Genomic DNA, 22,313 nt, shown 5'->3' with positions numbered 1-22,313 from the left:
TTATGCGACCTTTTTTAGTATCCTGAGCGAGCCGCTACTTGGCGTAATCAACAGCATTCTCGAAGGCCACGCGAAACCCGCCTCGTTTGCCATGGGGCGCGTGGTCCTGATACTTAAGGAAGGCTCACCACCGAACGACCCCACGTCATGGCGCCCTATCACGCTACTGAATGCGGATTACAAGATTGTCGCCTCTATTCTAAACAGCCGTTTAAAGACCTTTCTGCCGGACATCATCGCGCCGCACCAAACCTGCGCAGTTCCGGGCAGATCACTGTTTGCCAACCTGAACATGACTAGAGACGCCTTTCAGTACGCCACCGAGAAAAGAGTATCAGGAGCTTTTCTTTCCCTCGACCAGGCCAAGGCCTTCGACCGGGTCAGGCACGCCTACCTGTTCGAAACGCTCCGAGAGTTTGGCCTCCCGGCAGGGTTTGTTAACATCATCAAGCTCCTGTACTCGGACCTCAGGTGCCATGTGGTTGTGAACGGCTCCACTACGGACACCTTCCAGTACACGCGTGGGATCAGACAGGGATGCCCACTTGGCCCGACCCTGTTTGTGCTTTCCATAGAGCCCCTGCTCACGTCCGTAGCCGGTGACACGCGTATTCGGGGCCTCCCGCTCACAGGAACTGCGGAACTAAAGATCCTTGGTTATGCCGATGACATCTCCCTTTTCGTGAGGGACGCCAGTAGCCTCGACCGTTTTCGTCAGCTCTTCGCATTCTACGCGGCAGCGTCCGGAGCGCAGCTGAACGAGGAAAAGTGCAGGGCCCTTCGCTTCGGCAATTTCCCTGCGCATGCCATCGGCACCTTTCAAGCGGTCAACACAGTAAAGGTACTCGGGATATATTTTTCGAGCGAGGGAGTCGCACCGTCAACGTGGTCCCGCGTCCTTGAAAGGGCCGCTCAAATGGCAGAGCGTGCAGGCCTGCGAGACCTCTCGTTGCGCGAGAAAGCGCTGGCGGTTAAAACGAGTATTTGCGCACTTGCTTTGTACGCAAGTCGAGTAGCAGTGATGCCCGCAAGGACGATAAACCAGCTGTCCAAGCTCATCACGGCGTACTTGTGGGAAGGGAAACCGCCACCTTTAAAAAGACACCTCTTACACCTGGCAGTATCCGAAGGGGGTCTCGGCCTTCCACATGTACAGAGCGCAGGCAGAATTCTAGCCCTTAAAACCGCCCGAGCGCTCGCGCGCGCGAGCGATTACGTTGGCCACAACCTCCTCCTCTACTGGAGCGGTGCCAGGCACGACTGGCTGGACGCTGGCCGACACTCCGGTCCTTTTGCTGAAGCACCCGCGCCCTACTATAAAACGGCAGCGGCAACAATGCGCATGTTGGGGAATGAACTACCCGGCTGTGACGTAGACGAAGACCCGCCAGCACGCATCGTCGAGGCCATCACGATGAACCAGCTAAGCGATGCCGACCGAAAACGGGCCAAGCGCGCGCAGAGTGAACTTGGCTCCCTCCGTTGCGGCATCCCCCGCGAGGCGCACGATTTGCTCCTTAAAAAGGCCTGGCACGTCCTACCTACAAGACAGCGCCTTAACAAATTAGGCATAGTCCCGAATGCTAGCTGCCCCAACTGTCGCGTCGTGGAAACGCAGGAGCACGCGTTGTTTGAATGCGTCGCGGTGAAACCCGTGTGGCGCATGGTGGCCCACTCCTTCGGCATCCGCACCCCTCCCAACCACAAACGTAACAAAGGCGCCTTCGCCCAACTCGTGGTGATTTTCACAGTGTTGGTTTTATGGCAGAGGCGATCGCTTGCGGAAGCGCGCAGGAAACCAGTACGAGCCGCGTTTCCGGCAGTCTCGAGGATCCGAAGGCTGCTGTGGGCCTATTTATCGGCCGAACTCGAAGCCAGCGGCGAGGAAAAGTTCCTCCGTCGCTGGCATACGAAATTTTTCTTCCTCAGGGACGGCAAGCTAGCCGCCCCAATCACTCCCTTCTAACCCCCCCCCCCCCTCCGGCTCCAACACCTTATGTTTAGGTTGTGCGTTCTACATGCATCCCATGTGTCAATCTTTTGAGGTGTAACTCAGACCTTGCTGTGTACCCCCCCCCCCCCAGCGTCTATATTCATTCGTGGGGAAACTGATATCCATTGCTCATCTTGTTTTCCGGCATTGTATATATGTATATAGCCCGCGTGTTTTTTTCGTTTCTCTGTACGCCTTGTTTACTCACCTTTGTATATACACACATCCGTTGTTCAATGTTACTCTGTTTTTTTTTTCTCTGTGCTATAAGTAACTCATGTATTTGATGTAGTTATCAGCCGATTACCCGGCGGTGCATACTGTACTGTTTTTTTTTTGTTTCATGCGTTGAGAGTTGAATAAACTTCTCCTTGTGTAGTATCTGTTCTTATCAGCTTAATATCTGATACGGATCCTATTTGGATCCAAGATATTAAACTTATTTTTGTGATGCGGCGGAGTGCTTGAAGCTTGCTTCACCTCCGCCACGGGTTGGCCCGGTATTGCACTACCTCCGGGATCGGCCCACTCACCCCCTGCGGGGTGAGTTCGACAATAAATTCAATGATAGAAGGAGTGTTCGGATTTACCCATGATACCGGGGTAAACGGCTTGGGTGCGTCGAGTGTCCGAGACGGTGGCGGCACGCCGCCCCGGCTGACGCGGTATTCGCGTGCAGGGAGTGCGCTAGCTGTGTTTACACTTACGATTGCTCTGGGAAAATAAATGTTTCCGTGTGTATTTCATATATGGAGGGTCTCTTTTATTTTGTTATGTTCACACGTACATACTCAAGTTTCTTATTTTTTTAACGTTCCTACTCATATTAATAAAACTATTGAGGAAATTATCATTACTGTTTCGGAGGAAAGCTAGAAGTGTGTATACGATGTGTATGCATGTGCGATGTGTATGTATGTATGTGTGTAGAAGTGTGTATGTATGTGCCAAGCTATTTCCGCTTTTCGAATTCACCCGTTTCGCAACGAAAAATAAAAAAAGCCTCTAGAAAATGGGGTTTGGTTGGTGTTTCTGTTTACAGTTGCAGTGGCAAGCGAAGGCATTTTTATTTCACATCTTCACGCGGCGTCTGAACCTGAAGACGCGTGCTCTCGCCACGTCTACGCATCTACACTATTCCCCATCACAAATTAAAATCGCAAAGAACGCCACAGGACCCACTCCGCACACACCTGCTGTACGGTGGAGCGGCAAAGCCCCGATGTGCTTTTCCTATGTCCACTGACCTTTGGGGTTTGACGTCCCAAAACCACCATATGATTATGGGAAAATTTCGACCACCTGGGGTTCTTTCACGTGCACCCTAATCTGAGCACAGGGAAATGCAGCCGCCGCGGCCGGGATTCGATCCCACCACCTGCGGGTCAGCAGCCGAGTACCTTACGGCCATCAGACCACCACGGCGGGCATCGCCTTGTTGATCAAACACTTCATTTCTGAACACCATCTCATACCAGCTCATCCACCGTTGGCTCTCGTTAATTACAACGAACATCCTCGCACGCTCACCTCAATGGAATTGCCAGTTGCTGGAAGTTCCAAGAAAATTGCGCACTAGACGTTCGGACGCACCACGCACGTACCTGAAGCGACGTGGACCCCAGGACGCGTGAGATCACGCCCCGGGCGCGCTTTGCCTCCGTACCCACTCGTCACTCCTCACAGCTTCACTAAGCCGAGTATGTAGAAGTCGAAGAAGCAGAACAACAAACCAGCCAATCCCCCACAGTGGGTGTGAGCCACAAGTGAAGGTCAACAAAAACAAGCAACACCAGCGAGCGCAGTGACGAAGCTATCGTAATGGGGCGAAATAATCCACGAATATGGCTGCACGTTGACGCACGGTCGCATTTGTGCAACCACCCGTGTCTCCCGAAGACCGTCTGTCGCGCGTCTTCGACGAAAAGCGCAGGCGAGTACTTCTCCACTGATTTCCGCGACCACTTCACGACCGCCTTCGGCCGCCTCATGTCCGTCCGGCACGATCGACGGAGCGCCGCACCAGCGCCTCGTACACGCCACCATAGCACTCCTACCCCTCGGAATCAGCAAAACTCGGACGTTTTCGACCACGACAGACAGAACCTGCCGGCCCGTTGAACGCTTGAACGACATCGCAGCGTCAAGTCGCACACTCACGTTCCGTCACCCTCTGCCACATGATCCTTCATTCACCGGCTTCACAACCCACGCGGTAGACGTTTCGCACGCATTCCCGGGTCTGCCTTTCACGGCAGGACCTTCGTCGACCTCGGTGCGGTGTTCCGCCACGTCGGAACTTGCAAGGCATATGTTGAGCGTGCTGAAGCAGCCAAAGGCACCACCTTTTTGCCGATGATTGTGGGCGTCGTTGCAGAGGCGTTGCTTGGGCAGCCGGCGTAGAAGCCATGTTGGATGGGTGACGTATTCACATTTTGCACAGTCATTTTTTTTTTTTTCCTTCCTTCCAGACTTTGGTGCTCGAGTTGGACATGTACACTATGCATCAGTTTTTAAAACAAATGCTGTAGCATCCCTCGCGACATGCCTGATAATGTTCGCCAGCAAGCATTTGGTGTGACGTCATGGGCGCATAGAGAGTACGCATGCAAGCAAGCACGCGTGGCTTCGACCTCTGGGAAAAAGAAGGTTTCAGTTTTAACATGTTTGTAAGCGAAACTAGAAACTTCAAGCGGACTGGGGATAAAAGCAATGCCGTGAAGCCAGCGCTGCCGCTGTCGGTGCACAATGCTGGTTGTGCATGGGTGGACGTCGGAATTGCTTTGCTACTGTTTGCCCGGCTTTTGGCCAGAACTAAGTACGAGGTGTGAAAGAATGGATTTTAATTACGTGCTAATGAATTGCATCGCTTCTCGGCCTTTTGGCTAAGATCAAAGTGTCCGAGCAAGCCGTTTTTTTTCTCGCGCGAGTCACTCAGCCGGACCTGGGGTCACGTCGCGCCGACGTCGACCCCCGGGCCTTCCAGTGCGAAAAGAAAGTCCAGCGTCTACCCCGGAGAGCTGTCGGCCCAGCCTGCAGCACCCGGATTCCTGTCCCGGGCTTTCCTGCTCGGTGACCCCCCCATGCCCGATGACGTGCGGACCCCGGACCCCACCTGCTGCCCTGGTGCCTTCCGCCCCGCCGTCTACCATCAACTACCAGACCTCGGACACAGCGCCTGCTGAGCCCGTCTACCAGTACGCAGCATAGCTGCGTTCCTACCAGTCACAGCCACGCCCCCCCTTCTCCTAGCTTGGAGGAGCAACAGGCAACGCTTACCAGCATGACATCCGCGCAAACTAACCTCCCGGTGAGGGAAAATTGTTTTTTCTTTAACGCGCCAGACGGCGATCTTTGTATAGATGATTTAATCGATGCAGTAGAGCGCACTGCCGGAGATGATAGCGTGCACGTACTCCAGCATATGGGTGGATCGCGCTTCCTGGTGTGTACTCGCACCGCGGCTCAAGCAACCAAATTGACGGTAGCCGAGGGTTTTGTCGTTAGCAATGTGAAAGTGGCAGTGGAGGCTGTGGGGCCACCGATAACTTTCGTTAACGTGTTTCGCTACCCCGCATTTCTCCCCGATGAACCCCTGATAAACGCACTTGCGCAGTTTGGGAAGGTGAAGAGCGTGGCCTTTGCGACAGCCACAAACCGCCCAAACAAGCTGAATGGCATACGAGTTGTGCGCATGGAAATGAACAAACCGGTGCCCAACTTCACAACCGTCGCGGGGCACCGCGTAATGTTCGAGTACCGGGGAATGCGGCGCGTTTGCGCGCGGTGTAGCGAGGTGGGCCACATGGCCTCCGCTTGCTCGACGCCTTATTGCAAACGGTGTGGCACCTTTGGCCATGATACGGAGGGATGCGAAGCCGAGTGCCTGCGATGTGGGGGCCAACACGGCACACGCGAATGTTTTCGCAAACGGTCTTATGTCGCAGCCGCCCGTGGCCTCCCGACTGCTCTTACAACCGCCGCCAACAAACAAGACCGCGCGAGCGTCCTCACCCCCCTGGTCAGCCGTACCGACAAGCCGAACTTGCAAGTCTTGCGTTCGAGCCCCCCCACTCGTACCCCCCCTAGCGTTCCACCAGTTAGGGAGACGGATACCACGAACACGAGTGACAGTACGCACGCCGAGTCCACGTCCACGTCGCTTCCCGCGGGTCAGCCAGCGAAAGCAGGAGGAGCAGACAGCCCTCACACACACCGCGTCTCCGACGGCGGAAGCGGCACCGAGTCCAGTTCCCCGGACTCGTCACGTGATTCATGGGTGGTGGTCTTATCGGAGCCTGATGACCAAGAAACCGCAAAGGCCAAGGCGACTAATAATAGAGAGGAGCAAGCGCCGCGCAGACTGGACGACGAATCTTTCCCGCCGCTGCCCAGCAGGCACACACGCCCAAACTGCTCAGAAGACATCCCGATCACGAGTTGCGGCCGCTACATACTCCCGGGCGACGCTGCACACGACGATTCGACAACCCTCACCGGCCTCTTCCACCAGTTACCAATAGCGAGCAGCTCAGGAGACGCCCCCCCTTCCTCTCCCGCAAACACGCTCCCGCCTGAACTCGAACAGCGGCGGCACCGTTCACGCTCGCGCCGAAGGTCGGCGACCGGTACAGAAGACAGGAGAAAGGAGAAAGGGGGGAGAGCCGAGAGCGCCGAGCACGCCCTGCGCCGCTCAAAGCCCCCTGAAACAAGCAGCGACAGTGATGCAACATTAGCCCGCAACCAGCCAAAGAAGTCGCGAAAGGGCTCTATAGGCGACGGCCCCCCCTCCGCCCCCGCGGATGACACCGGGGAGCGAAGAAAATAAGTGGCCATCCATCTGCCTAGGCGACGCGCCGCTCTCCCCCCCCCCCCCCTCCCCTCTTACTAAAATTAGCCACGCCGAGACACCCTCGCCACCGACACCGGAATCAAGCCATGCTGCAATGCTCCTCTTATCGCAGGCACACACGCGCTTTCACACTCTTTCGCTATCGCGGCAGCGCGTGACGTCACGCTTGTTTACATTTGACGCTTGCGTGCTGTTAAACAGGCGATCACCGCACCGACGAAAAACACGCGAGCCCGTTCTGCTCAACAGCCTAGGCGTTTGTCCCCCTAACAATGCCTCCCTAGTTTTTTTTGCCTGCTCTCAGCTGGCTCTTTACCTTCACTCAGCTGTGCGCGCAGCCATCGGAGATGCCGTCGCTTAAGTTTGCCACCTGGAACGTCCGTGGGTTCCGAGACAGGGACAAACAACGTCAGGTCTTATCCTTTGCCCAAGGTCAGGACATAGACATACTTTTCGTCCAAGAGACCAACTTCAGGTCTCCCTTAGACGTGGTTAATTTCCGGCGTTCGTGCCACACTGATGCCTTTTTCTCCTTGACGACTGCCAGGTCCTGTGGTGTCGGGGTCATTTTCGTTTCGGGTCGCTACCGGCAGGGCTCCCACTGTATTTTTTCAGCAAATGGCCGCTCGATCATGCTAGACATATACGTGGACGGAAGGAGAGTCCGTTTTACGAACGTATACGCCCCAGTGACGCGCGCGGATACAAATTCCTTTTTTAAGGAACTCCATGAATGCCTAACCGATCCTCTGCCACACGTGATTCTTGGTGACTTCAACTGCGTGGTTGACTCGACGAGAGACATCCGGGGTCCAGGCCGAGGGGGATCAACCTACCACGCCAAAGAACTGGTGAAGATCCTTCGGCACCTGCGGCTCACGGATGTATGGGTCCATCTCCACGATGACACCTTCGTTCCCACCCGGTCATCAAGAACCACGGCAAGCAGGATCGACCGGGCTTACGTCCCGGACTTCCTCCTCCCCTCCATTATGTCGTGCGAAGTCCTAGCCCTGCCGGACTTCCTGCAAGGGCAAACTGACCATGCCCCAGTCCTCACAACGGTCAAGGGAACGCCCGGTCTTCCTACCGGCAGCACGCGCTGGCGACTCGACTCGGCGCTGTTGGCTGACAAAACTTGCGCCCCGATTCTTCAGGACCTCATCGCAAACTCGCTGAAAGAAGCCCCCCAGGTCACCCCTGAAGTCTGGGACCACCTGAAGAATGTGTGGAAAGGGCTCCTGCAAAGAGAGGGCAGGAAACGAAAAAAAAGAATAACCAGAGAAATGAATGAGCTTCTGCGGAGGAAGAGAATAATCGAAGGTGCCGACACCCTAACTGCCTGCACAAAAGACTACCTTGGGGCCTTGGAGGTCCAGTACGGCAGACTCCTACAAGAGTTGACGCGGAGGCCAAAGGCGACGCAGAGTACCGCGGCAGACACAACGGAAGTCGATCTGTGGGAGGTGAACGGGAATGGCTGCTCAAAGATCACTGAGGCCAGGCGTCCTGACGGGACGATCACAGAAGACCAGGCCGAGATTGCAGCCATCTTCCGGGACCACTTCAGGTCGGCCTTCCAGCAGACTGAGCCCTGTGAACCTGGGCTACCAAGAGCAACAAGCGATCTCTGCAGGAATCTCCGGCGCTTGGACGAGGCTGACTACACGACTTTGTGTGGCGAAGCAACGATTGAGGAGCTTCGTTGCGCCTTAGGCACCATGCCCCCAACTTCCGCCCCAGGAACAGACGGCCTCACGGCTGCTTTCTATGTTGCTTTTCTTGAGACTCTTGGTAATCACCTCCTTGAGGTTGTAAACCTGGTTCTCAAGCAACGGGTGAAGCCGGACTCTTTCCGCCACGGACGGATCGTCCTGATCTTGAAAGACGGAGCCCCCCCATGTGACCCGGCGTCTTGGCGTCCGATTACCCTTCTTAATGTTGACTATAAAATCGTGGCAACCATAGTCAACAATCGGCTCAAACTCTTCCTCCCAGACATGGTAGCCCCGCACCAGACCTGCGCTGTGCCAGGCAGATCTATGTTTGCGAATCTTTCGCTCACAAGAGACGCATTCGAGTTCGCCGCAGCAAAGAAAATTAAGGGAGCCTTCTTGTCGCTGGACCAGGCGAAGGCCTTCGACAGGGTGCGGCATGCATACCTGTTCGAAATGCTCCGTCATTTCGGCCTCCCAGCGGACTTCGTCTCTATACTAGAACTCCTGTATAAAGATCTGAGAGGCAGCGTCGTAGTCAACGGGTCCGAGTCGGCTGGATTCCAATACACGCGCGGAATAAGACAGGGGTGCCCGTTGGGCCCGACGCTCTTCATCCTGTCACTGGAACCCCTACTTACAAACCTCGCATGTGACCCGCAGTTTAGAGGCCTACCCCTGACGGGCTCTGACGAACTAAAGGTGTTAGCATACGCTGACGACGTCTCCCTGTTCGTCCGGAACCCAAGCAGTATGGAGCACTTCCGTCGGATCTTCAGCACCTACGCAGGAATATCGGGCGCCTTGCTGAACGAAGCCAAGAGTAAGGCCCTCCTGTTCGGTGGCTTCCCCGCCGAGGCAATCGGAGAAATCAGCATCGTATCTACGGTGAAAGTGCTGGGCATTTACTACACATGCGAGGGAGTGGCGGTGACAACGTGGACGCGAGTCCTAGACAGGGCTCGCCACTTCATCGAAAGAGCGAGCCGGCACAGTCTGTCCATTCATGAGAAGGCTCTCGCCGCGAAAACGTGTGTTTGCGCACTAGCCCTCTACACGAGCCGGGTTGCTGTCATGCCTGTGAAAGTGGCAACCCAGATCAACAAGATGCTAAACGCATTCCTTTGGAACCACAAACCTCCACCGGTGCGGCGAAGCCTCCTACAGATGGCTGTGACAGAGGGGGGGCTTGGGCTACCGCACGCCCTCACCCTAAGCAAAATCCTCGCTGTGAAGACGGCGCGCTCCCTCTTCCAAGCGGGCGATTACCTCGGGAGAGGCCTGCTCCTATACTGGAGTGGCGCAACAAATAGTTGGTTGGGCGCAAGCAGACACTCCGGGCCACACGCAGAAATACCCTCGCATTTCTACAGGACAGCATCAGCGACGATGCGCATGCTTACCAAAGAGACGCCAGACTGCGACGTTGACGCCGACCCGCCCACCCGAATCGCGGAAGCCCTCAACCGCGCCCAACTATCCGACGAGGAGAAAACGGTGGCCAGAAACGCTCTTCGAGCCCTGCCAACAACCTTCCACGGCCAGCCAAAGGCGACCCATGACTTTGCGTGGCAGAAGGCGTATAACGTGCTGCCAACGCGGCAGCGCCTGCACAAACTCGGCATCGTCCCGAACGCGCGTTGCCCGAATTGCCGCGAAACGGAAACGCAGAAACACGCCCTAGTTGATTGCACGGCCGCCAAGCCTGTGTGGCGCATCATCGCACGATGTTTCCGCATCCGCCCTCCCCCCTATCTCAGGCGAAACAAAGGCGCCTTCGCTAAACTGGTCGTGGCATGCACGCTCTTCGCGATTTGGAAGCGTCGCTCCCTCGCGGAAGCGCGCCGCTCGCCAGTGAGGGCGGCATTTCCGGTAGTAGCGAACATTCGCTTGATGGTGTGGGCATTCCTGTCCGAAGCGCTAGAAGCTGGCGGGGAGGAAAAGTTTTTGCGCCGCTGGCACACCAAGTTTTTCTTTTTGAGAAACGGAAAGCTCGTTTCCCCGATCATCCCCTACTGACACCCCCCCCCCCCTCCCACCTTTTTTTTTAGTTCCGGACCGCCGTCCGAGGCCCCCCTCCCCACCACCTCCCACCCTTTTCTTCAAATGAGCGATACATAGGGTATCACGCAGGAGCCTAACTGCTCCCTCGATAAACGAACAAGCTTTATCCTGTTTTGAGCAGATGCGCACACGACCGCGCTGCAATGTGCTTGCCCTGCGCAGCGCCGCCGCGCTGCGCAGAGCGCTCACTGCGTAGCATTGTATAAATTTAATAAATGTTGCATGTATTTATTTTATGTAGGCCGGGTGCATAGTGTACACACTTGCATGTTAATTTGCGAGTCGGGCGTGGGAGAGCCTGTTAAAATGACTGCATATGTATTGTTTTCCCGTTCAGGCGCGCCTATTCACATACGTGTTGTTCCTGTAACGCGGCGCTCCAATGATCGCGCCAAACTATTGTGACCAGCCGAAGTGCCGGCTGAGTATTATGTATAAGTCAGTGACCTGAGTATACATGTTTGGAGTTAAATAAACTTCTCCTTGTTGTAGTCCTACCTCTCGGGACTACATTTTTGGCCTTTGGGCCGGGGTTGGATGCCCCCCCTTGAGGGGGGACAACCCTTTTCACTCTTTTTTTTCTTTCTCCTCTCGCTTCTCTTTTCCCGCTTCCTTCTTACGCTTGCGGTGCATCCAAACCGGGTTCCTTCGGGAGCTGACTGGGCAGTTTCACCGCAACTTATACGTTCTTCCCCTGTCCTGAGGTCAGGGCGTGGGTCCAAACCCACCCCTGACCGCCTGGCCTCTCCAGCAGGACTGTCTGGGGTCTTTGGACCCGCGAAGGTGTTATGCCTGCGGGATCCACTTGCGGCCTCTCTTCGGGGTGCGGCAGCAGGGGAGTGACGCTCCGCGGTGGGCAAAAGGCTCACCCCGCTATCACCGCTGTATTGAGCTATAAGCTCTGGGGTCGCTTGCTTAGCTGGCGGGTGGTCGCCCAAGGCGGCCTTCCCGACTAAGCCCAGGGTTCCCCGGCCCTGGGTGGACGTGCGGCTCAGCCCCTGCTCTGCCGGCCTGCTCCAATGCAGCTCCACCATGGCTCTAAGCCATGGCGACTGGCCAAGCCCTTTGGTGAGAAAGGGTGGACGCTGGGGCAGCCGGTAGGGCGCCGCACCCTAGGTCAGGCCCGGTGGTCCCGGAGGTCCGGGCGGCCTTTGATCGGGCCAGCAAGGCCGAGACTTCTACTTCCTCTCTTGTGTGCTGCCTCTTTTGACAACCTCACTCTGTTCTTATCAGCTTAATATCTGATACGGATCCTATTTGGATCCAAGATATTAAACTTATTTTTGTGATGCGGCGGAGTGCTTGAAGCTTGCTTCACCTCCGCCACGGGTTGGCCCGGTATTGCACTACCTCCGGGATCGGCCCACTCACCCCCTGCGGGGTGAGTTCGACAATAAATTCAATGATAGAAGGAGTGTTCGGATTTACCCATGATACCGGGGTAAACGGCTTGGGTGCGTCGAGTGTCCGAGACGGTGGCGGCACGCCGCCCCGGCTGACGCGGTATTCGCGTGCAGGGAGTGCGCTAGCTGTGTTTACACTTACGATTGCTCTGGGAAAATAAATGTTTCCGTGTGTATTTCATATATGGAGGGTCTCTTTTATTTTGTTATGTTCACACGTACATACTCAAGTTTCTTATTTTTTTTAACGTTCCTACTCATATTAATAAAACTATTGAGGAAATTATCATTACTGTTTCGGAGGAAAGCTAGAAGTGTGTATACGATGTGTATGCATGTGCGATGTGTATGTATGTATGTGTGTAGAAGTGTGTATGTATGTGCCAAGCTATTTCCGCTTTTCGAATTCACCCGTTTCGCAACGAAAAATAAAAAAAGCCTCTAGAAAATGGGGTTTGGTTGGTGTTTCTGTTTACAGTTGCAGTGGCAAGCGAAGGCATTTTTATTTCACATCTTCACGCGGCGTCTGAACCTGAAGACGCGTGCTCTCGCCACGTCTACGCATCTACACTATTCCCCATCACAAATTAAAATCGCAAAGAACGCCACAGGACCCACTCCGCACACACCTGCTGTACGGTGGAGCGGCAAAGCCCCGATGTGCTTTTCCTATGTCCACTGACCTTTGGGGTTTGACGTCCCAAAACCACCATATGATTATGGGAAAATTTCGACCACCTGGGGTTCTTTCACGTGCACCCTAATCTGAGCACAGGGAAATGCAGCCGCCGCGGCCGGGATTCGATCCCACCACCTGCGGGTCAGCAGCCGAGTACCTTACGGCCATCAGACCACCACGGCGGGCATCGCCTTGTTGATCAAACACTTCATTTCTGAACACCATCTCATACCAGCTCATCCACCGTTGGCTCTCGTTAATTACAACGAACATCCTCGCACGCTCACCTCAATGGAATTGCCAGTTGCTGGAAGTTCCAAGAAAATTGCGCACTAGACGTTCGGACGCACCACGCACGTACCTGAAGCGACGTGGACCCCAGGACGCGTGAGATCACGCCCCGGGCGCGCTTTGCCTCCGTACCCACTCGTCACTCCTCACAGCTTCACTAAGCCGAGTATGTAGAAGTCGAAGAAGCAGAACAACAAACCAGCCAATCCCCCACAGTGGGTGTGAGCCACAAGTGAAGGTCAACAAAAACAAGCAACACCAGCGAGCGCAGTGACGAAGCTATCGTAATGGGGCGAAATAATCCACGAATATGGCTGCACGTTGACGCACGGTCGCATTTGTGCAACCACCCGTGTCTCCCGAAGACCGTCTGTCGCGCGTCTTCGACGAAAAGCGCAGGCGAGTACTTCTCCACTGATTTCCGCGACCACTTCACGACCGCCTTCGGCCGCCTCATGTCCGTCCGGCACGATCGACGGAGCGCCGCACCAGCGCCTCGTACACGCCACCATAGCACTCCTACCCCTCGGAATCAGCAAAACTCGGACGTTTTCGACCACGACAGACAGAACCTGCCGGCCCGTTGAACGCTTGAACGACATCGCAGCGTCAAGTCGCACACTCACGTTCCGTCACCCTCTGCCACATGATCCTTCATTCACCGGCTTCACAACCCACGCGGTAGACGTTTCGCACGCATTCCCGGGTCTGCCTTTCACGGCAGGACCTTCGTCGACCTCGGTGCGGTGTTCCGCCACGTCGGAACTTGCAAGGCATATGTTGAGCGTGCTGAAGCAGCCAAAGGCACCACCTTTTTGCCGATGATTGTGGGCGTCGTTGCAGAGGCGTTGCTTGGGCAGCCGGCGTAGAAGCCATGTTGGATGGGTGACGTATTCACATTTTGCACAGTCATTTTTTTTTTTTTCCTTCCTTCCAGACTTTGGTGCTCGAGTTGGACATGTACACTATGCATCAGTTTTTAAAACAAATGCTGTAGCATCCCTCGCGACATGCCTGATAATGTTCGCCAGCAAGCATTTGGTGTGACGTCATGGGCGCATAGAGAGTACGCATGCAAGCAAGCACGCGTGGCTTCGACCTCTGGGAAAAAGAAGGTTTCAGTTTTAACATGTTTGTAAGCGAAACTAGAAACTTCAAGCGGACTGGGGATAAAAGCAATGCCGTGAAGCCAGCGCTGCCGCTGTCGGTGCACAATGCTGGTTGTGCATGGGTGGACGTCGGAATTGCTTTGCTACTGTTTGCCCGGCTTTTGGCCAGAACTAAGTACGAGGTGTGAAAGAATGGATGTTAATTACGTGCTAATGAATTGCATCGCTTCTCGGCCTTTTGGCTAAGATCAAAGTGTCGAGTTAGCTGTTTTTTTACGAGCCCTCGCGCGAGTCCCGGGGTCACGTCACGTCGGCGTCGGCCCCCGGGCCCTCTCGGAGTTCGAGCCCCAGAACCAGTGCAAGCCCTTCGCCGCCGCAGCCTCGTGCACGCGGCTGCCACCCTTGGGTTTCGGGCCTTCCCGCCCGGAGACCCTCTACATGCCAGGTCGAGCCAGGCCCCCGGTCCGCCCCTGCTGCCCCGGAGCTCCTAGCGGCGACCCCTGCCATCACCAGACCCCAAGCGGCCCCCGCCTCAGCTGAGCCGCTGCCTACCAGTGTGCAGCTTGACTGCACGTCACGAGTCGTCCCAGAGCCTCGCCCCCCCCGGCGGCTTGCGGGATCCGCCCACCAGTATGGCCATGCCAGTTGAGCTCCCGGTGAGGGAGAATTGTTTCATGTTTTCCGCGCCCGAGGGCGATGTCTCTGTTGACGATCTGATTGATGCAGTAGAATTAACCGCTGGTGATGATAGTGTATTCGTGCTTCAGCACATGGGGGGCGCAAAGTTCCTTGTGTGTACTCGCAATGCTAGTCAGGCGACGAGCCTAATGGTGGCGGAGGGTTTCACGGTGAATGGGGTGAAGGTGCCGGTAGAGGCAGTCGGGCCGCCGGTAACGTACGTGAACGTCTACCGCTACCCGGCTTTCTTGTCTGATGAGGCCCTTAGTAATGCTCTTGCCCCTTTCGGCAAAATTAAGAGCATTTCCTTCGCCACCTTGGCGACTCGCCAGACTAAGCTAAATGGTGTGAGGCTAGTCAAAATAGAAATGTCCCGGCCTGTTCCTAATTTCATGACAATAGCGGGGCACAAAGTCATGTGTGAATACCGTGGGATGCGTCGCGTGTGCGCCCGCTGCGGCGAGGTCGGACACATGGCGACCGCATGTTCTGCCGCGTACTGCAGACGGTGTGGCATTTTTGGCCACGATACGGAGGGCTGCGAGGCCGAATGTAAACGCTGTGGCGGCCACCACGGGACGCGCGAGTGTTTTCGGAGGCGCTCTTACGCGTCTGCCGCCCGCGGTTTCCCCACACTGACTGATACCACCCCCTCACTTGTACATGTAAGCGGCCCTGCCGTATCGAAGGCCGCCAGTGCCCCACGCCTACAGGTGCTATCGCCAAGGACTGCACCTCGCACCATTGGGAAGGGGCTCCCACCCGAGGACCGCAACTGCAATACTGGCCCGCCCACAGGCAGCAGTGCGGACACTTCGTCTGCCAACGAAGGGGAGAAGCCGGGAAGCGTTGACGACGTCGCCACCACGTCGTCTGAAACAGACACCAGTGACCTCGAGACGGTCTCTGCACAATCGTCACCCACCACGCAGCCCGCACGCCCGCTAGGCGGGCCCGGCCGCCAGGGTTCCTCTGTCGCGCCTAAAGCCCTTACTGGTGCCTCTGAGCAAGAAGCAGCGAGCCTCCTTGTCGCAAACCCACCCACTAACGTGCTGGCTCCAGTCACTCCCCTGGACTTGGAAGAAAGGAGCCAAGACCCCGCCCGAGAGGACTTGCCCATCGTGAGTCGCGGGTACTACGTGCTCCCTGAAGTTCGCGCTCAACCAAGCCTGATACCCCTCCCTGCGCCCTCCTCTGACCATGCGTTGCCCAGTCTCTGCCGAAACCGGGACCCGATTACAGCTCAGACCGCGACTGGCCGCGATCAGAGGACACGCTCGCGCTCGCGCTCGCGCCGACGCACAGGAGAGGGTGTTAAGAGCGATCCGAGAGAACGAGCGACGAGCGGAGAGACGAAGCAGCGACGGGCCGGGCTCGGCGCGAGGAGCAGCGACAGCGACGCCCCTCCGAAAGCGAAATCACAGAAGTTGGGCGAGCGCGCGGAAAGCGAAGGGGACCCGCCCCCTCAAGCCGGCGATTCCAGCGCCTAGTACGCCGACCCCACCCCAGATGGCAGCGCCCTTCCCCCACTGCGCTCCCTTCCTTCTCCCTCTGTGTCCCTTTCCCCTGGCGCGCCATGCACTCACCCTTTCGTAAACTCGCCCCCTCTCCCCTCCTAGCTCCGCTTTATGGCTGACCGGCTGCGTTTCGCCACCTGGAACGTACGCGGGTTCCGCGATAAGACGAAGCAAACCGCCGTCATCTCTTTGGCCAAGCTCCATGACATTGACCTGCTGTTCGTCCAAGAGGCGAATTTCCGTTCCCTCCTCGATGTCACCCTTTTTCGGAACCTTTGCCAGGTCGATGCCTTCTTTTCCTTGACGCGGGCCAAGTCATGCGGGGTCGGAGTCGTCTTCGTCTCTGGAAGGTTCAGGCAAAAGGCTCATTGCGTGTTTGGCGCCGACGGCCGTACGCTAATCCTGGACATCTTCATCGACGGTCGCAAAGTACGGCTCGTTAATGTGTACGCGCCAACAACGAGAACGGAAACGAACACCTTTTTTAGAGAGCTCGGCGAGTCCTTGCAAGCGCCCCTCCCGCATGTAGTCCTCGGCGACTTCAACTGTGTCGTCGACACTACAAGGGACATCAGGGGCCCAGGTCGCGGAGGCTCAGCCTACCACGCGAAAGACCTTGTCAGACTCCTTCGCCGACTGCGACTCTCGGATGCATGGGTTCTCCAGCATGATAACGCATTCGGTCCCACTCGCATGTCGAGGACCACCGCCAGTAGGCTCGACCGCGCCTACTTACCTGACCTTTTGTTACCTTCCCTTGAGGCGTGTGAGGTGCTCCCGTTGCCTCCTGCCTTGGCGGGCATTTCGGATCACGTCCCGTTGGTGACAACCGTGCGCGGGAAGCCCGGCCCCAGTCCAGCAAACGCGTCGTGGCGCCTAGACCCGGCTTTATTAAATGACCCGGTTTCCACCCCCCTGATGCAGCAACGCATTGAAGCCACAATCAGAGCGACCCCCCGAGTGACCCCGGCCGTCTGGGACGACCTCAAGGCGACCTGGAAGGCGCATTTACAACAAGAGGGCAGAGCGAGAAAAAAACGCATTACGGCTCAGATGAACGAGCTGCTGCGCAGGATGCGCATCGTCCAGAACGCCGAGTGTCTCACTTCCTGCACTCGCGACTATCTTGCCGCGCTTAAGGTACAGCATGCACGACTGCAACGAGCCATCACCGGCGAGAAGTGCGCGTTCCGAACCACCTCAGAGGGGCACCGGGAAGAGGACCTGCGCGAAGTAAGCGGCAACGGCTCAGTACGGATCCTACAAGTAAGGCGCCCAGACGGCACACTCACGGAAGACCCAGCAGAGATCGAGGCGACCTTTCGACGCCACTTCGAGACCGCTTTCCGCGAACCGGAGCCCATAACGACCTCATCGGAGCTACCGCACCGGTCAGAACTGTACCAATTCTTGAAACACCTCGATGAAGGTGAATGCCCGACCTTATGCGGCGCAGCGACGATGCAGGAATTGTGGGCCGCCATCCAGTCTATGCCACCGAACTCAGCTCCCGGCGCGGATGGCCTCACTGCAGGGTTTTATGCGACCTTTTTTAGTATCCTGAGCGAGCCGCTACTTGGCGTAATCAACAGCATTCTCGAAGGCCACGCGAAACCCGCCTCGTTTGCCATGGGGCGCGTGGTCCTGATACTTAAGGAAGGCTCACCACCGAACGACCCCACGTCATGGCGCCCTATCACGCTACTGAATGCGGATTACAAGATTGTCGCCTCTATTCTAAACAGCCGTTTAAAGACCTTTCTGCCGGACATCATCGCGCCGCACCAAACCTGCGCAGTTCCGGGCAGATCACTGTTTGCCAACCTGAACATGACTAGAGACGCCTTTCAGTACGCCACCGAGAAAAGAGTATCAGGAGCTTTTCTTTCCCTCGACCAGGCCAAGGCCTTCGACCGGGTCAGGCACGCCTACCTGTTCGAAACGCTCCGAGAGTTTGGCCTCCCGGCAGGGTTTGTTAACATCATCAAGCTCCTGTACTCGGACCTCAGGTGCCATGTGGTTGTGAACGGCTCCACTACGGACACCTTCCAGTACACGCGTGGGATCAGACAGGGATGCCCACTTGGCCCGACCCTGTTTGTGCTTTCCATAGAGCCCCTGCTCACGTCCGTAGCCGGTGACACGCGTATTCGGGGCCTCCCGCTCACAGGAACTGCGGAACTAAAGATCCTTGGTTATGCCGATGACATCTCCCTTTTCGTGAGGGACGCCAGTAGCCTCGACCGTTTTCGTCAGCTCTTCGCATTCTACGCGGCAGCGTCCGGAGCGCAGCTGAACGAGGAAAAGTGCAGGGCCCTTCGCTTCGGCAATTTCCCTGCGCATGCCATCGGCACCTTTCAAGCGGTCAACACAGTAAAGGTACTCGGGATATATTTTTCGAGCGAGGGAGTCGCACCGTCAACGTGGTCCCGCGTCCTTGAAAGGGCCGCTCAAATGGCAGAGCGTGCAGGCCTGCGAGACCTCTCGTTGCGCGAGAAAGCGCTGGCGGTTAAAACGAGTATTTGCGCACTTGCTTTGTACGCAAGTCGAGTAGCAGTGATGCCCGCAAGGACGATAAACCAGCTGTCCAAGCTCATCACGGCGTACTTGTGGGAAGGGAAACCGCCACCTTTAAAAAGACACCTCTTACACCTGGCAGTATCCGAAGGGGGTCTCGGCCTTCCACATGTACAGAGCGCAGGCAGAATTCTAGCCCTTAAAACCGCCCGAGCGCTCGCGCGCGCGAGCGATTACGTTGGCCACAACCTCCTCCTCTACTGGAGCGGTGCCAGGCACGACTGGCTGGACGCTGGCCGACACTCCGGTCCTTTTGCTGAAGCACCCGCGCCCTACTATAAAACGGCAGCGGCAACAATGCGCATGTTGGGGAATGAACTACCCGGCTGTGACGTAGACGAAGACCCGCCAGCACGCATCGTCGAGGCCATCACGATGAACCAGCTAAGCGATGCCGACCGAAAACGGGCCAAGCGCGCGCAGAGTGAACTTGGCTCCCTCCGTTGCGGCATCCCCCGCGAGGCGCACGATTTGCTCCTTAAAAAGGCCTGGCACGTCCTACCTACAAGACAGCGCCTTAACAAATTAGGCATAGTCCCGAATGCTAGCTGCCCCAACTGTCGCGTCGTGGAAACGCAGGAGCACGCGTTGTTTGAATGCGTCGCGGTGAAACCCGTGTGGCGCATGGTGGCCCACTCCTTCGGCATCCGCACCCCTCCCAACCACAAACGTAACAAAGGCGCCTTCGCCCAACTCGTGGTGATTTTCACAGTGTTGGTTTTATGGCAGAGGCGATCGCTTGCGGAAGCGCGCAGGAAACCAGTACGAGCCGCGTTTCCGGCAGTCTCGAGGATCCGAAGGCTGCTGTGGGCCTATTTATCGGCCGAACTCGAAGCCAGCGGCGAGGAAAAGTTCCTCCGTCGCTGGCATACGAAATTTTTCTTCCTCAGGGACGGCAAGCTAGCCGCCCCAATCACTCCCTTCTAACCCCCCCCCCCCCTCCGGCTCCAACACCTTATGTTTAAGTTGTGCGTTCTACATGCATCCCATGTGTCAATCTTTTGAGGTGTAACTCAGACCTTGCTGTGTACCCCCCCCCCCCCCCCAGCGTCTATATTCATTCGTGGGGAAACTGATATCCATTGCTCATCTTGTTTTCCGGCATTGTATATATGTATATAGCCCGCGTGTTTTTTTCGTTTCTCTGTACGCCTTGTTTACTCACCTTTGTATATACACACATCCGTTGTTCAATGTTACTCTGTTTTTTTTTTCTCTGTGCTATAAGTAACTCATGTATTTGATGTAGTTATCAGCCGATTACCCGGCGGTGCATACTGTACTGTTTTTTTTGTTTCATGCGTTGAGAGTTGAATAAACTTCTCCTTGTGTAGTATCTGTTCTTATCAGCTTAATATCTGATACGGATCCTATTTGGATCCAAGATATTAAACTTATTTTTGTGATGCGGCGGAGTGCTTGAAGCTTGCTTCACCTCCGCCACGGGTTGGCCCGGTATTGCACTACCTCCGGGATCGGCCCACTCACCCCCTGCGGGGTGAGTTCGACAATAAATTCAATGATAGAAGGAGTGTTCGGATTTACCCATGATACCGGGGTAAACGGCTTGGGTGCGTCGAGTGTCCGAGACGGTGGCGGCACGCCGCCCCGGCTGACGCGGTATTCGCGTGCAGGGAGTGCGCTAGCTGTGTTTACACTTACGATTGCTCTGGGAAAATAAATGTTTCCGTGTGTATTTCATATATGGAGGGTCTCTTTTATTTTGTTATGTTCACACGTACATACTCAAGTTTCTTATTTTTTTTAACGTTCCTACTCATATTAATAAAACTATTGAGGAAATTATCATTACTGTTTCGGAGGAAAGCTAGAAGTGTGTATACGATGTGTATGCATGTGCGATGTGTATGTATGTATGTGTGTAGAAGTGTGTATGTATGTGCCAAGCTATTTCCGCTTTTCGAATTCACCCGTTTCGCAACGAAAAATAAAAAAAGCCTCTAGAAAATGGGGTTTGGTTGGTGTTTCTGTTTACAGTTGCAGTGGCAAGCGAAGGCATTTTTATTTCACATCTTCACGCGGCGTCTGAACCTGAAGACGCGTGCTCTCGCCACGTCTACGCATCTACACTATTCCCCATCACAAATTAAAATCGCAAAGAACGCCACAGGACCCACTCCGCACACACCTGCTGTACGGTGGAGCGGCAAAGCCCCGATGTGCTTTTCCTATGTCCACTGACCTTTGGGGTTTGACGTCCCAAAACCACCATATGATTATGGGAAAATTTCGACCACCTGGGGTTCTTTCACGTGCACCCTAATCTGAGCACAGGGAAATGCAGCCGCCGCGGCCGGGATTCGATCCCACCACCTGCGGGTCAGCAGCCGAGTACCTTACGGCCATCAGACCACCACGGCGGGCATCGCCTTGTTGATCAAACACTTCATTTCTGAACACCATCTCATACCAGCTCATCCACCGTTGGCTCTCGTTAATTACAACGAACATCCTCGCACGCTCACCTCAATGGAATTGCCAGTTGCTGGAAGTTCCAAGAAAATTGCGCACTAGACGTTCGGACGCACCACGCACGTACCTGAAGCGACGTGGACCCCAGGACGCGTGAGATCACGCCCCGGGCGCGCTTTGCCTCCGTACCCACTCGTCACTCCTCACAGCTTCACTAAGCCGAGTATGTAGAAGTCGAAGAAGCAGAACAACAAACCAGCCAATCCCCCACAGTGGGTGTGAGCCACAAGTGAAGGTCAACAAAAACAAGCAACACCAGCGAGCGCAGTGACGAAGCTATCGTAATGGGGCGAAATAATCCACGAATATGGCTGCACGTTGACGCACGGTCGCATTTGTGCAACCACCCGTGTCTCCCGAAGACCGTCTGTCGCGCGTCTTCGACGAAAAGCGCAGGCGAGTACTTCTCCACTGATTTCCGCGACCACTTCACGACCGCCTTCGGCCGCCTCATGTCCGTCCGGCACGATCGACGGAGCGCCGCACCAGCGCCTCGTACACGCCACCATAGCACTCCTACCCCTCGGAATCAGCAAAACTCGGACGTTTTCGACCACGACAGACAGAACCTGCCGGCCCGTTGAACGCTTGAACGACATCGCAGCGTCAAGTCGCACACTCACGTTCCGTCACCCTCTGCCACATGATCCTTCATTCACCGGCTTCACAACCCACGCGGTAGACGTTTCGCACGCATTCCCGGGTCTGCCTTTCACGGCAGGACCTTCGTCGACCTCGGTGCGGTGTTCCGCCACGTCGGAACTTGCAAGGCATATGTTGAGCGTGCTGAAGCAGCCAAAGGCACCACCTTTTTGCCGATGATTGTGGGCGTCGTTGCAGAGGCGTTGCTTGGGCAGCCGGCGTAGAAGCCATGTTGGATGGGTGACGTATTCACATTTTGCACAGTCATTTTTTTTTTTTTTTTCCTTCCTTCCAGACTTT

The 22,313-nt window shown here is 55.9% G+C and overlaps 3 pseudogenes; all 3 read left to right on the top strand.

Annotated features, from left to right (window-relative positions):
* Positions 1–2,354: 2,354 nt before the first annotated feature.
* LOC142766160 (U2 spliceosomal RNA) lies at positions 2,355–2,527 on the top strand (annotated as a pseudogene).
* Positions 2,528–11,821: 9,294 nt separating this feature from the next.
* Positions 11,822–11,996, top strand: LOC142766398 (U2 spliceosomal RNA; annotated as a pseudogene).
* Positions 11,997–20,194: 8,198 nt separating this feature from the next.
* LOC142766159 (U2 spliceosomal RNA) lies at positions 20,195–20,367 on the top strand (annotated as a pseudogene).
* Positions 20,368–22,313: the final 1,946 nt, after the last annotated feature.

Source organism: Rhipicephalus microplus, chromosome 6 (genome assembly GCF_043290135.1).
Source record: "Rhipicephalus microplus isolate Deutch F79 chromosome 6, USDA_Rmic, whole genome shotgun sequence".
Taxonomy (NCBI): Eukaryota; Metazoa; Arthropoda; class Arachnida; order Ixodida; family Ixodidae; genus Rhipicephalus; species Rhipicephalus microplus.
Note: the sequence above shows the minus strand (reverse complement) of the source record. Positions and strands in the feature narration are given on the sequence as shown.